Raw genomic sequence first — 14,995 nt, 5'->3', positions numbered from 1 at the left:
GCTGCTGGAACTGCCAGGTGGGCATCCTGACAGCATCGTCCGCGGGGCAGGCCCGGGAGCGTGGCCTGGAGTCACCCCTCCGCGGGGGCCAGGCTCTAAGACACCCAGCCTCCTACTTAGCTGTCCTGCCAGGCAGCTGCCCCTTGGAGGAGGCAGAGGAGGACTCCCGGGTTCCTCTCTGCTAGATGGGGGACTCAGGGAGCCCCAGACCACCTGCCCCGCCAGCTCCCGCCCACCCCGGAGAGCTGAGGGTGTCCCCAGGCTCACCCTGAACCCGAGACCCCGGTCCAACAGCTAACGCAGCCTGGGGCTGGCTTCCCCAGAAGAGTACAAAATCACGACCTCGTGCTGTCCCAGTCCAGTCCGCTGCAGGGGGGGGAGGGTGCAGCAAGGGAGAAGAGTCCTGGCTTCCAGCCCTGGCCGGCCCTGACCTTGGCCTGGCCTTTGGACTCTCATGGCCATGCCGCCCGGACGTTGAGTGAGGCCCTCGGCCCAGTGGCTCCAGGGATGGCCGTTCCCGTAACAATCGGCCCGCGTCACCTCCCCACCCCGCTGCTCCCCTGACCCTGAGCGTCTCCAGTCCCCCCAGCCAGGTGCTGGCCGCCGGCCAGCCCTTGGGCAAACGGCGCCACCACTACCCTATGCCCCCAGGGCTGTGTGAGGCCCAGCTCTTTCTGACACGCCCCCTCGGGCCTCCAGCCTCCGCGAGTGCCCAGGACACCCCCCTCCCCGCCACCACAGCTCCTGTCCACGCAACACCCAGCACAGATCAGGCACCCAGAGAACGTCAATTACAAGATGAAATCCCAGGCTGGGTCTGGTTGGAGGTCAGGGGTCAGATCAAGGGGTTAAGCCCCTCTGAGGGGTGGGGAACGCTGGGTCCCTCCCTGCACACAGCTTCACAGGTGATCTGGACCGAGAGGCCAGAGCTGAGCGGGTGCACATCTCATTGTCCTGCGGGGAGGGTGGGGGCGGTTGCAGACCACCGGCTGTCTCGGCGTCTGGATCTTACTGCTGGACGTGAGGCCTCAGGTGCCAGGCCACAGCCTAGACAGCGCCCCCTGTCCCCCAAAGGAGGCACCTTGACTTACCTTCCCAGCCTGCCTGGGGCCGGGCTGGGTGTGAAAGCATAACCCAGAAGCCCGATGAAGATGCCTCTGGCCTGGGCCTCGATCCCGCCCATTCTGGGGGCCACTTCATACCCTCAACTCCTGTCATCGGCCCAACCTCCTGAATTGAGGCCCCGGCCCTGGCCCCGGCCCCGAGAACCACACTGATGCTGGACAGCTCCTTCCAGAAGCGTCCGGGCCCTCAAGCTACGTCCCCGCGCCCGTGGGGCTGTGCCACACTCACTGGTGTCACTGACACCGCACCCCACAGTCCCTGAAATGCAGGGAGGGCTCGGGAGCTGTCCTGCAATGACAGGCCTGGTTCTGGATTACTCTTCCCCATTTGACGCCCCCCCCCCCCCCCCGCCCCCGCCAACGACTTCTGTGCCTTGCAGATGTCTGTCTTGTCTTCTCAATCCCTCACGGGACCTCCACACCTCTGTCCTCCCTGCCTGGAGTTCTCTCCGTCATCTACACTGACTGTAAATCTCCTCCTGCCTGCAGCCGAACTCCCCGGAGTCTCCCCTGCCTCATCCTGCCACCTCCCTCCACCTAAGTTTCCAAGGGGCCTACCCCAGGACCTTTGCACCTTTGCCCCTTGCTGCTCCCTCTGCCCGAAACCTCCCTCCTGCCCCTGCTGCCTGGTGATCCCAACACACCAGAGGCTCTCAGCCTTCTAGAGGCTCCCCTGGGCCCTAGCAGAAGCGAGCCCCCGGCCTGTATTCTCCTGGTGAAATGCCGTCCCCGAAGCCTGCCAGCACCGTCAGGGACAGGATGCGGTTGGCTGATCTCGAGTCCCCTTGTGTGTAGCGTGACTTGGGAGAGCGGCTCCTTCAGAGCCAAGTCTGTTCCCAGCGTTAATGACCTCTGAGATTGGACCCCAGAGAGCATCGGGGAAGAGAATGAGGCCAGAGGGCCCCACAGCACCAGTCCTGGGGCCGGGACTGGGGAGCGTGGGGTGGGTGGCTGCTGGGCTCTGCTGAGTGCCCCGAGGTGACGCTGCCTCTAGAGGCCCGCACCTGCCTGGTGAAACCCTCACCCCCTCACCCAGCTCTCTGCCACGGCTGTCCCGGCTTCCTGTCCTGCCTTCCTGTCCACAAGGCAGCCAGAATGAACTTCCAAGACGCACACCTGGTGTCGTCACAAGCCCACTAAAAGCTTCAATTGGTCCCCGTGTTCCACAAGGACCCGAGGGTCCCCAAGGCCCTTCATGGCCTGCCCACTGGCCTTTCACCTCCAGGCCCCGTGCCTGTGGGCTACTCCCTCACCTGCGACACCACATGTGTCTATGCCATGCTCGTTGCCCTCAGCTCTTTATCCTTAAAGACTTGGGTGAGTGGTCACATCACCTCCTCCAGGAAGCCTTCCCGACCCCCGCCTCCCTCAGCCCTTGAGTGCTTTAAGCAGCTGCCATCACCCCCAGATGTAATGCCTCCCAGATGAAGCTGTACCCTCCTGGTTCAGGCCAGACAGACGAACCCTCTTGCTCGGGAGGGTTGGGGCAGAATATGGAGGCCCACACCCAGGGGAGGGCACACCACCGGGAAGGCTGGTCTCGAGTCCACGACTTAGGACTCCTCCTGACCAGTGCGACCTCAGGGGCTGCTCCTCCCCGGGCCTCAGTTTCCCTGCCTGGGAAATGGGGGGCCGTCTCCCAGCACAGAGACAGCAGGGCGTGGTGGATGAGACCACAGCCTGGGACCGTGGACGTGGCCCACCCCAGCTCCATCACTCACCCCTGTGTGACCTTGGGTTGACCTTGCCGAGCCTCCGTCTCCTGGCTGGGAGATGGGCAGGGCAGAAGTACCCAGAGCCTGAGACTAAGGTGATTCGGGGCAGCAGGGCCCAGCCCACCGGGTCAACAGGCGGGTCGCAGGGGAGGGGTGGACGACTAGACAGGAGCCGGTGGGCACGCTTCTGGCCCCTGCCTGTCTGCCTCAGGCAGGTCCCCGATGTCTGAGCTGGCTGCCGCTGGGGGACCTCCTGCGGGGCCAGGTCCCGCCTCTGTTCCCAGGCCTGGGTAGTGGCCCAGCTGTTCCTGGGAGCGGGCCCCTGCCGGACACAGGGCTTCTGCGTTGAGCACAGGGCTTGCAGGGGAATAAAGTGGAGGGGCCCGTCCTCCTCTTCCTGCAAACAATGGAGCCCCCAGGGGTGCACTTCCCAGGGGCAGGTCAGCTCCGGCCGCCGGCCGCCGAGAACCCTCTAGCTGGGACAGGCTGTGGTCAAGAATCCTGGGGCTGGCACTGGCTGGGAGTGGACAGGGTGACCATCGGGCATGAGGGCACCCGCATGGAACCTAGGGGTGTCACTTTACCCCCTGTGCCTTGGTTTCCCCAGCCCTTCACCGTCTCCACTGAGTGAGTAATTTGTCCACAAAACACATCCGTGGCCCCATCTATAAGGCCCCCATCTGGTCCGGCTGATTCCAGGATGGGGCAGTCTCTGCCAGATGGACAGGAGAATACGGTGCTGGGGGCACGAGAAGAGAAGGGAGCCGCGACCTTCGTCCGTGGACGGAGACCCGGGCGGCTTTCCAGAGGAGGGGCGCTTGGGGCTTCCCCGCTAGCAGACCCCTGGAGCTTTATTGAGCCCCCATCACTCTAGGCTGTGTGGCTCCATGCTCCAGCTGAGGCCCAGAAAGGGTGAGCAACTTGCCTGAGGACATGCAGCCTCAGGGGAGAGCCATGCGAGATGATGGAGCCCGCTCTGGCCACGGCATCCCGCCTGCTCCTGTAGCCTCCCATCCGGACTTCCTGAGCGCGCATGGCGGCGGGGGGGGGGGGGGCCTGGCCAGGGGCCCCTGTTTCTCCCTCGCCCGTGAGGTGGAGGGGCAGCTGCCACCCGCCCTGGTGCCACCCCCAGGGAGAGTCTGGGCGCTGGGAGGAGGGCCCTCCGAGCCCTGTGATCAGAGCACAGGACAGCTGCATGTGCTTGGGAGGACGGGGGCACCTCATGCTGGCCGCCAGCCCAGCCTGGGGGGGGTCGTGGTGGGAGAGCACCCTGGAAGCTCAGGTCCCCACTCTGTGGGGACGAGGAGGAGGGGTGGGCCACTGGGCGGGGCTCTCCTGGCAGGGCATGCGGGCAAAGGCCGGGGGGGGGGGGGGGGGCCTGGAAGGGTCAGTGCGGCCGGAGGGCACAAGACAGAATGGCAACACAGGCAGGGGACCTGTCATAGGGCAGCAGTGACTGGCAGCAAGACCGAAGGCCATGGGGGACACGGGAGGGGGTGACCCAGCTTTCTCCTTGGAAAGTCTATTGCAGCCCTAGCCAGGGGAGAGGCTGAGGCCCGGGAGAGCGGGGCAGGCTGCTGGGGCAGGTCGAGTGGGGGTGCTTTTTGAGAGGCCCACGGGCCGGGGTCACCTGGGTGGCTCAGTCCATTAAGCATCTGACTTCTGCTCAGGTCATGTTCTCGAGGTTCGTGGGTTCGAGCCCCGCGTCGGGCTCTGGGCTGACGGCTCGGAGCCTGGAGCCTGCTTCCGATTCTGTGTCTCCCTCTCTCTCTGCCCCTCCCCCACTGGTGCTCTGTCTCTCTCTGTCTCTCGAAAATGAATAAATGTTAAAATAAATAAAATAAATAAATAAAAATTATTTAAAAGAGAGAGAGAGAGAGAGGCCCACGGGCCGGAGTGGGGGAGGGCAGGGGGAGGGGAGGGGCAGCACGGGGGCCCGCCCGGCTGTGTCACTCACAGGGTCTGCTGGGGTCCCCGTGCGGGCATCCAGCCGGAAGGAGTTCTGTGCCATTTTCTCGGGGTTGGCCTCAGGTTTGGGGTAAGGGATCCCCAGTTTGACCCACTCCGGCCGGATTTGTTGCTGTGGGTCACCCTGGCACCACCCTTGGCCTCACTGTCTTCACGGGTCCAGTGGGTGCCGTCCAGCCTCGGCGGGGGTCACACGGGCTGTCCCGGGTACGGGTACCGTCTGAGCGGCAGGAGCCGCGGGAGGCAGGAAGTGCCACCAGCCGGTGCCAGGGAGGCCCCCTGGAGGCGGCAGCTGGGACTGGGAGAGGAAGGAGAAGCAGGCCAAAGGACTAGAGGTGCCCGCAAGGCCAAGGGCAGGGCGGCGTGCACATTGGCTCCCAGTGGACCAGCTCCCGACTTCTTCTTCCTCATGACTGCGGGGCCTCAACCTCTCCCACAGCAACGGGACACACAGAGCTCCTGTCCACCTCTGGGCCTTGGCCCGCACCGTGCCCTCCTCTGGGGATGTGCCTCTCTTCTTCCCCTCGACGAACTCCTATTCATCCTTCAAAGCCCAACAGAAGCGTCACCTCATTTGTCCGCCTGGCAGATGCTCACAGAGTGCCAGCTCCGTGCTGGACACAGGGCACAAAGGAAAAGGACTGTGGCTCCGGAGCACCTCCTTCCTGCAGCACGGCTCTCAGGTTGTTGCCATGGTGATCGACATCTGTACTTGTGGGTCTCGCCGTCTGGAAAGGGCTTTCCTGAGGCTCACTGGGGTGGTGCTCAGTACCGTGGCACTGAGATGTCGAATTCGGAGGCGGGGTGGGGTGGGAGAGCCAGGGGCAAGGCGGGAAGCTCTGGACCAGGGAGGGGAGCCCTGCGCCGGGCTCTGGGCACCCCAGGACCTTGTCTCCTGAGGCTGCAGCCCAGGGCATTCTGAATCCGTGAGACGCAGACTTCCTCTCGTCTGTGGGGCTGGGTGGGGCCTCACATGTGACTCGGGCCCCTGCCAGGTGACCCTTGCCAGGATGGGGGGTCACAGTCGGAGCTCACACATAGAGTAGGGCCCCAAGAAGGGCGGGTGCCAGGCAGCAGCGAGCGCCTCAGCTGGGGGGTACCCATGCTGAAGCCACCACACCGGTGCCCCGGCCCAATTTGAGGGTCAAGGCTGAACATTCTGCTGGCTCCTCCTGGGCTCGGCCCGGCCTCCCTCCCCAGAAAGGACACTCAGCCTGGGCTGGGGGGGGATGTCGCCCTTGCTCCCCGCCTCAGACGGTGTGGAGTGGAGGGTGGCTGTGCCGTGTTGCCCCTTGGTCCCTGGGACTGGGCACTTGGGGAAGGTGACCTTCCACAGCAGGCCGCTCGCCCCGTGCAGGAGGGGGCTGGGGCGGCGGGGCGGGGGCCCAGGTCACGCCTGGGGGGCTCAGGTGTGGACGACACAGGGCCACCGTGGTTGCAGCGCGGCCCCCTTTGGCTGAGTCACAGAATTACCTGTCGTTGACTTCTGGTCTATGGAATGAGGCAGGCGCCTCCCCGGTGGCTGCTGGGGCCTCTCCGGGGCGGGGGGGGGGGGGGGGGTCCCGCGCAGCCGCACGTGGCCCCGGGCGAAGGCGCACGGCCAGTGCTCAAGCCGTCTCTCTGACCTTCTAGAAGCCACGCTGGCCCGGTCTTGAGGGCTGCTGCTTCCCTTCCAACTGTCCGGCCGGGGTGGACACAGGCCCAGCCCCCCACACGGAACTGACACCTGCGACTATTGCTTCCTGATGAATTCTGAGACCCGTCCTTGAAATGACCTTCACTTTTGGGCATGAGTGGGACCCCAGTGCCCACAGAGGGCTCCTCACCCTTTCACCGCATCAGCGTACCCACCTGGCGACCTCCACAGGCCCCCACAACATGCACATACAATCACAGCGTGTGAGGGTGGGGCTTCTCATTCCTTTTCCTACTCTGTAGCTACCAGACTCCTACTCATCCTACAAAACCCAACTCAGGACTTAGCCGTCCCAGGACGCGATCCATGAACTCTCCCCCACCACAGCCCTGCTCTTTCTCCTGTGCCTCCACAGCCCCTACCCCTACTGTGCAGTCTTTGCTCATTCCAGGACCGTCTCACACCTGGAATGTATCGAAGGATCGTTTGGAGGGCAGCACCTCCAAGGCGATACCTCAAGGTGATGAACATTCTGCCCCGGCAGGTCTGGGGATGGGGCCGCCCTGGACCCCTCCCTCCGCTCCCAGCTATCCACAGTGCCCGGGGGGCCAGGGGCTTAGGGACGTCTGGGTACAAGCGTGGGAGCTGAGGGGAAAGATTGCTGCCAGGAAGGCTCCCCAGAGGCGGAGAGGCTGGACCCTGGCCTCCAGGGCAGCTGGTGGAGGCAAGGCCAGGCGTGCCCGTGTTTGTGCAACAATGCCGAGGCCCCGGGCAGAATGTGCATCTGCTGGGCTGCGGGGCCTCGGGCGGACTTCTCCCCCTGAAGATGGGGAGAAGAAAGGAACAGCCACAGAAGGTCAGACGGCACGACAGTGCCGGGCACGTATTAACAGAGGCTGGCGGTGGTGGCTGTAATGGAAGGCTCCGGTGACAGTGACCAGTGCTGCTCCCGGGAGCGAGAGACGAAGCCGAGGCCGCGAGCCAGTTGGGGGAGGACTGGGTGACGTCTGGCCCGGGAGTCGCTCCCTCTGGGAGGCAGGCCCCGTGCTGGGCAGGACGGCAGGCTGGCCTTGGCCTCCCCAGGACTGCCTCACCCAGGTCCGGTGAGGCCGCACTGCCTGCCCACTGCCAATGGGGCCATCTCCCCTGTCACACCACCTGCCCCTCGCTGGGACCCAGGTCAGCCAGGCTAGAAGAGCCTATGGCTCCCATGCCCACGTGGACCCAGTTCCCATCTGCTGCCCACCCAGCCGTGGCCATTCCCACGCTCCCTGCCCACCTGCCACCGGTTTGTCCTGGCGAGTCTAGAACTCTGGGGGGGGGCGTGGGGTGGCGCTCCTTCTGGTGACTGGAAGGTGGGGTGTCCCGCCTCTCCCCGCCCCCACCAGCCACCAGAGCACCGCCCCCACCCAGGGGGTGTCGTGAGGGGAGAGGGGGCCCTGCCTCCTGTGACGGTGGCCCGGCTGATGCTGAGTCCGTCCCACGCAGCCGGGTGAGCTGAATCCGTCCCACCCAGCCGGGTGAGACGGGGGCCTTGGGACTGCAGGGGAATGTGTCCCCCCCTCCCCCCAGATCCACCCGCCGACAGAGGCCAAGCACGGAAGCCACAGAGGACGCGCTGCCCTTCTATCGGTCACTGGGCGCCACCTGGTGGTCACCTCGGACGCCACCGCGGAGGCTCGACCGGAGCCACTGCTTGTGGGACACGCGGCTGAAAGCGGGGCCGGACCCCCAAGTTCTTGTCCTCCTCATGGTGCATATGGGGAAACTGAGGCTCACGGAGGGGTCGGGAGCTCCCCGGGGCCCTCAGGGAGGGACAGAGGCCGGCGCTCCTGATGTGACTCCGATGCCTGTTTCTGGTTGTGCGCAGAGGTCAAAGCGGCTCGAGCCCTGCAGGGATTCAAGCCGCAGAGGGACGAGTGCGGGCCACCCCCCCCCCCCCCAGTGGGTGCGGTGCGTGTGCTCTGGGCCCGCCGAGCCCCTGCCCTGCCATCCCAGAAGGCTGTCGGAGCGCACGGTCGGCCGGGACCCGAGAGGAAACGGGACCAGAGCTGGTCCCTGCGCCGTCCCGAGGCCCACCTTGCCTGGCCGCCGGCCTCGCACCTGACGGTCCACGTCAGCAAGGGAACGGTGGCTGCTTTGCGTCCGCAGGGGTGAGGGGCCCGGGGGGCTCCTCTGGGGCAAAGGCCTGGCCTCCAGCCCCCGTGGGGCCCCAAGGTCAGTCCCTGGAGTACCTTACATGAAGACCATGTCCTAAACCTCACCCGCTGCGGACCTTCCCAGCCTGGCCCCTCTGTCTCAGTGGCCGTCCGCCCGTCCATCCGGAGAGGCCTGGGCCACCCAGCGAAGCCTCAGGCCCGCCCCTTCAGCGTCACTGCCCAGGGATTCTCAAACCCACGCACTTCAAGGTCACCACAATTGTCCAGGCATCGCTGCTCTGGTCCGAGCCTGCTAGCCACCACCTCTTGGGGCCCTCTGCCTCTACAGGGCACTCTTGGTGGCCACAGGGACATGCAGAGCTGGGCTACAGCTCGCTAGGGTGGCTCCTGTTCTAGAGGATACGTCCATTGGTGCGACTTGACCAGCCCTCTCTGAGAAACCGTGGGTTAAACTAAGTCCGAGAGGCCTGTGCCCTCCGTGCAGGCCTTGTCAGAGCCTTGCATGGGCTCATCAGTTCCAAGAGAGGACGCTGTAGGCAGCTGCTCTGGATGTATGTATCCAGGGAGCCCATTGGATCCGAGGCTTTTTCAGGGGACAGCCGGCTCCCTCCCCAGCCTGGTCCCCAGGGTCCCCAGGGGCTGCTTCCTGCCACCCACCTGCCCTACTGCCACTCCCACCAGCTTCCCTCAGAGTGCTGGTCTCCACCCCAGCAGACCATGTGCTCACTCTAATTCATTTCTTCAGCCAGTGGGTATTTATTGAGCACCAGCTGTGTGCCAGGCACCGGGCTAGATGTTGGGGATAGTGCGGGAATAAGACGCCGCGAGTCCCTGGAGCCCACAGCCTAGTGGGGGGGGGGGGGAGGGGGGCATGCCCAGGAAGATCTAGAACATGGGGTGGGTAGTGCTGAGACAGCGGGAACAGCCCGACGGCTGGGAGCAGGCTGGGACATCAGTTGGGCCTGGGTGTCCTCCCAGGAGCACCAACAGTTTCCCAGATGAGCATCGTTCAGGCCCCGGATGGCCCCCTCCCCCGCTGGCCTGTCTCGGCCCCCCAAGCTGTCCAGGGTCTGACATGTGCAACGTGGCTCCGGCTGCCACCGCCCCCTCTCCCTCTAGAGAGAGAGGCGGAGCTCAGCACCTTCCCCAGCTGCGTGGAGACTCCCCAGCCCCCCAGCCCCCGGCCCACTCTGGCCCCTCAGACCCGTCAGGGAGACCCGTCTCTGCTCAGTGACACCGGATGGGCCCTAGGTCTCTGCCAGGGGGCCACGGTCACGACAGCAAGGCCCTGCCCCACCCCCGGGACACATTCTGTCCAGGCTCCTCTGCCGGGGGGTCACCCCCGTCTCCAGCTCTGCAAACTACCCAGTGCCCCCAACTCTCCCACGCTTGGGGGGGCCTCTCCCTTCCCGGAGGGAGCCTGGCCTCAGGCCAGCAGGCAGCATAAGTCCCTTGAACCCTCACATACGGAGGGTCCCCAAGCCCCTCACAGGTCTGCTCTGGGTGTGGTTGTGCCACTGGAGGGCAGTGATGCTGAGGGCTCAGTGACAGTGAATGGGACACTACCAGCTGTGTGCCCTGGGACTCAGCGCCCTCTGGGAGTGGGACCAAGGCTGGGGTTGCCCCAGCTGTTGCTGGCAGGGGCTACCGGGTAATTGCTGGAGACCCTACTTGGTCTGAAGCACAGGCCCCACAAGCTAGAGGAGCAGAAGTGTCCCCAGGGTCCCCTCCCCTGAGTTGACCTGGAACCTGAGGCATCTGGCCCAAGAGGGGTCATCCACTGCCACAGCCTTGGGCCCCTCCCTTAGGGAGGGGTGTGGGCAGCGCTCACGGCCTCCACTGCCTCTCACCGCCACACCGTGTCGCTGTCGCTGTCGGGGAAACGAAGGCAGGGTTGCTCAGCAGCTGGCCCGGGGCTCTGGCTGAAGGGGGGCGGGAGGAGGGGAGGGAGCGGCAGGGAGGGGAAGGGGAGGGGGCCATACGGAGGAGGACGAGGGTGGGGATGACGGCAGGACAGGACGAGGCAGAAGGAGGCGCTCACCCTCTTGGCGGGTCCCAGCCCTGCTCCGTGGGACGGGGCGCTTTCCCTCCCTGGGTCCTTCCTTTGTAAAACACATTACAGAACGTGTTGTATGACTAGGTGGTATATAATGAATATAACATCGGGACAGGTTCCTTATTATAGAGGTCGGGGGTTGTATACTGCGTATTATATCATTCACTATACATATCGTATACATACACTGTTTTCAAAATTTCACGGGACGCTGTTTGCCTTTTACAAAAGACGTCCGTTTTCTCTATAGTAGCACCTGTTTTCTCGCTAACTGAAAAAAAATCCGAACAGGAGTTCTCCTTTTACGAAAACAAGTGAGAAGGGAAGACAGCATTCAGCGCTGGTTTTCACAGTGAGCCGGTATAGACACAGTGCGCGCGCTGAGCAACGGATCCGCGAACGGCCCCGCCCAGCTCCTTCCCGGGGAACACTCAGCATCCAGCCGCCTCAGCTCTGAACCCTGTCTGTGAGCCTCTGTGCTGTATCTCGAGTGAGTTTGTGCATCTTTTAGCAAGACGGGTCCTAAGAGTATCAGAAAGGCTAAGGGAGGTGATTTATTACGTCTGGAAACCCTCAAACATTTCCCATATAAATGAACGGTAATTGCTTCTTTGCTTTACGGCATTTTGGCTTCCGGAAGTTTTCACAGGAGCGCTCTACTTTTGGATAGTGGGGGACACCTGTATTCATTTTTTCCTTGGATTTTAAAGGAAACTGAAATTAAACCTCTTGTGAGCTTTAGCTCTGTGCCCACCAGACTGATGGACAGGCCATCCTGCCACGTGACCCCCAGAGTGAGGCCCCCGAGATGCTGGGCCTCTGCCCCCTCGCCTAGTCCCGGCCCTGGGTGACCGCCCCATCCCTCAGTGCCACGTGGCCCTGGCTCTGGTCTCAGCACAGTCCCGGCCTGCCCGGGTTGCTCACGGGGCGGGGGGGCCTAAGCCCTCTGCCCAGCCTCACCTGCCGCCCAGCCCCAGGCCAGAGCCACAGCCCAGATCGGGCAGCAGGGGGCGCCAGACGCCCAGCTGCAAATCTGGCCTCCGGGCCTCCTGCCAGGCCCCTGCCCTTCTGTGTCCACCGTGCGCCCCCTCGAGCCAGAGCAGGCCGCCCTACCGAGCGGGACGGGGAAACGGAGGCTTGGTGAGTGGAGCTACTGCCCGGAGCCTGTGTCTCCGAAGGTGGGGGCCCTTCCCGCCACCTAGCAGGGCTTCCCAGCGCTGGATGAGGGGACGAGAACAAACTAGCTGCTCTGACCGTGCCGTCCACGCCATCTGGTGTGTTTCAGGACCGAATGGCTTCCACGTGTCGCTGATGACCCACGGCGGGTAACCCTGGCCACACCCCCTCCCCGCCCCCCCCCATCACTCAGGCCCACATTTTGCTGGGTTCTGACACCCTCGTCTCTGGGGAGAGCCAGGCGGCAGAGGAGAGGCTGGAAGTTGGTCGGTTGCAATGTGGCAAGAGACACAGGGTGATCCAGGGAATCCCTCCTCCAGGAAGCCATCCTTGACTACAGGGCTGGGTCCAGGGCTCCTTGGGGGCTCTCCCAGCCCCCAGGCTGCCCCAACCGTGGAGCTGACCGCAAGGAATGGCTGTCACATGTCCCTGGCTGCTCTCCAACTGCAGGGCTGGGCACAGTGGAGGTGCCACGAGGGAAAGGTTGAACTCAGGGCGTCGGCTCAGACACAGACCACCACGGTCAGAGGTGGCGCCTGAGCGGACGACACCCAGAGGGGGGCGCTGTGCATTCAGAGCCCTGAGAAGCAGGGGGGAGCAGAGGGGTCCAGGTAAGGGCACGCACAGGTATGAACACGGAGAGTCTGGAGAAAGGGGTTGCCCCCCCCCCCCCAACAGAAGCTCTGAGGCCTGGCACACGGAACGGGTCTGCAGAGAGGGCAGGGACAGACACAATGTTCAGGGGACAAGAGTGGCCAGGCTCTGCCACGGACTGACCACGGGAGAGGAAGTGGGCAGTGCCCAAGTCTCCCACCCACCCTGGTGCCAGAGGACGACAGGGGCAGCGGTGAGGGGGTAGACGCTCCACGGAGGTCTCTTCTCGGGAGTCTCGGTTGTGAACTCCTACGCAGCCGTCAAGACCCAGCTCAGACAGCTCCCAGCATTGTTAGGTTTCTCCACCTCTCAGGGCCCCTGCTCTGGGCACCCACAGTCCCCGACCTGTGGGGTAGCAGAGGCTTCCGGAGGGCGGGCAGGTGTAGACCCCCCCGTGGCGGGGGGGGGGGGGCCGGGATGCTCAGGACGGAGGCTAGGGCCAAAATGGTGGCTTGGGGACAGTCATGGTAGGAGAGACCAGAGCACCAGGAGGAGGGCCCCCATAAGGCCTGCACACGACCGAGCAGTGGCCGGCTAAGCCGGCCCCTCCACAGCCTCTTCTGGTCCCTGTCACAAGGTCCCCGGTCCCGAATCCCCGTCTGAGGACTCTCTAGGTCTCATCTGTCCTCCTGTCAGGCTGGGACATTTGGGGGCTGTGTCCGTGTCCTGTTTGGTGTGCCCCGTGCCACCAGCAAGGGCCAGCCTGGGGCTGCCTCTCACAGGGGGCGGTGGGCAGACTCAGGGGGCTGGCCCCAGCTGAGGAAGGCAGGGCCTCGTTGGGTCTGTGCCGGGCGCCAGGGGCACAGGGGCAGGATGTAGACTCCCCTCCCCCAGGGGTGCTCTCGGGGCGGGGGCAGGCATGGCAGGCCTCTCCCAGGAGCCAGACTGGAACTGTGGGGACAGGCACACACTGGCCATCGACATGAGGCTCGAGGCCTCCGGGAGAAACGTGAGTGAACGCTTCGGCCCAAGGACGGCCACCAGAATGAGGGCTGTCCCCAGAAGCCGTCCCGAAGGAGCTGGGTGTGGGCAATGGGAACTTCTGAGCACGAGGTGCTGAGGTGGCCTTGGGGGCCAGGCCCTGGCCTGCGCTCGGAGCTGCTGATTGGGCTCCACCCTGCAAGGGGCTCCTAGGGGTCCTCTCTACAGGATGGGGGCTGAGAGACACATCCGGGGCCTGTACTCAAAGGGGCGTGAGGGCGATGGGCCGGGGCCCGGGGTCCGGGACCGAACCCGTTGGAAAGGCCCACGGACAGGCAGGGGGCAGGCCCGGGGACCCCCAACAGCCCGCATCCAGCTCCCCAGCCAAGTCTCACACACACGCCCACTCCTCCACGGCCGATGCGCCCACCTTCGTCACCCGGTTCCAGGGCTTTGCGAACGAACAAGACGTGATTCCAGAGTCACATCAGAACAGCCTTTATTGAAGTCGAGCAGCAGCCTCCCGCCCGCCCGGCCCGTCGCTCGGGGCCCCGGAGTCGCCTGCCGGCCGTGGGGGCGGCCCTCCCGCGGGCGCGTGTCGCTGGGCTCCTCGGGGAAGGCAGTAGGTTGTATAGTTATCTTCCGAGGGGGCAACATCACTGCCCTGAAACCACACAACCTACTACCTCACCCCGCCGGTGCCCGGGGAGCGGGAGGCTCCGATGTCCCGCCACTGCCCTGCGCCCAGCCCCGGCCCCTGCCCGGTGGTCTGCGGCCACCGGAGCCGAGCTGGAAGGCTGGGCAGGTGCAGGGCAGGAGTGACGACGCAGATGGCCCGTGGGCTTCCCCACACACAGTGAGGCCCACGCCGTCCACCTACGAGCTGCCGGGGGCGGGGGGGGGGGGGGTAGGGAGCGTGTGTCCCCAAGGGGCCAGACTCCGGGGAGCCTTCCTCCCGCTTTCCTGCCTGGAATGGCGAGTGGGGAGGAATGGGGCGGCCTCGGCCTCCCTCTCTGGGGGACGTCCCACCGCTGACCAGAGCCCAGACGCTGAGCCGGGCAGGCTGGGAAGGACATGGCGGGGGGGGGAGGGTGCGCTAAGGTCGCCCGTGGGAGTCCCTGGGGGCCAGCCCTGCAACCCCAGCCAAGTCTCAGCTGCCCCTCATCCTTCTGGGTCCACGGCTGCGCCCCACTGGTGCCCACGGCCGGCCACGGGGGCGGCTCTCAGTGCAGTGTAGGGAGGGGGAGGGGGTCGGCTTTGAGCCCCGCCCCGCTCTGGACACTTCACACGGTGTCATCTTCAATCCTCATTGGTCCCCATTTCACAGACGGGGGAAGTGAAGCCCAGAGGTCAAAGGCGACCTGCCCAAGGTCACAGGCAACTGGAACCTCGGCCCGCCCGACTTCCTGCCCGGCGGCCACCGCCCCCACCCCACCACGGCCGCTGCCCATCCCCAACCTGCACCCGGATCTCCGCCCAGCCAGGGTCCCGGGTGCTGTCCATCGGCGAGATTACAGCCACTTCAGGAAAGACAGTAGATTGTATAGTTACCCAGAGCAGGGCAGAGCCCCAAACTATACAACCTA

The sequence above is a fragment of the Acinonyx jubatus genome, chromosome B4 (assembly GCF_027475565.1).
Source record: "Acinonyx jubatus isolate Ajub_Pintada_27869175 chromosome B4, VMU_Ajub_asm_v1.0, whole genome shotgun sequence".
NCBI lineage: Eukaryota > Metazoa > Chordata > Mammalia > Carnivora > Felidae > Acinonyx > Acinonyx jubatus.
This window is presented reverse-complemented; position numbering follows the sequence as displayed.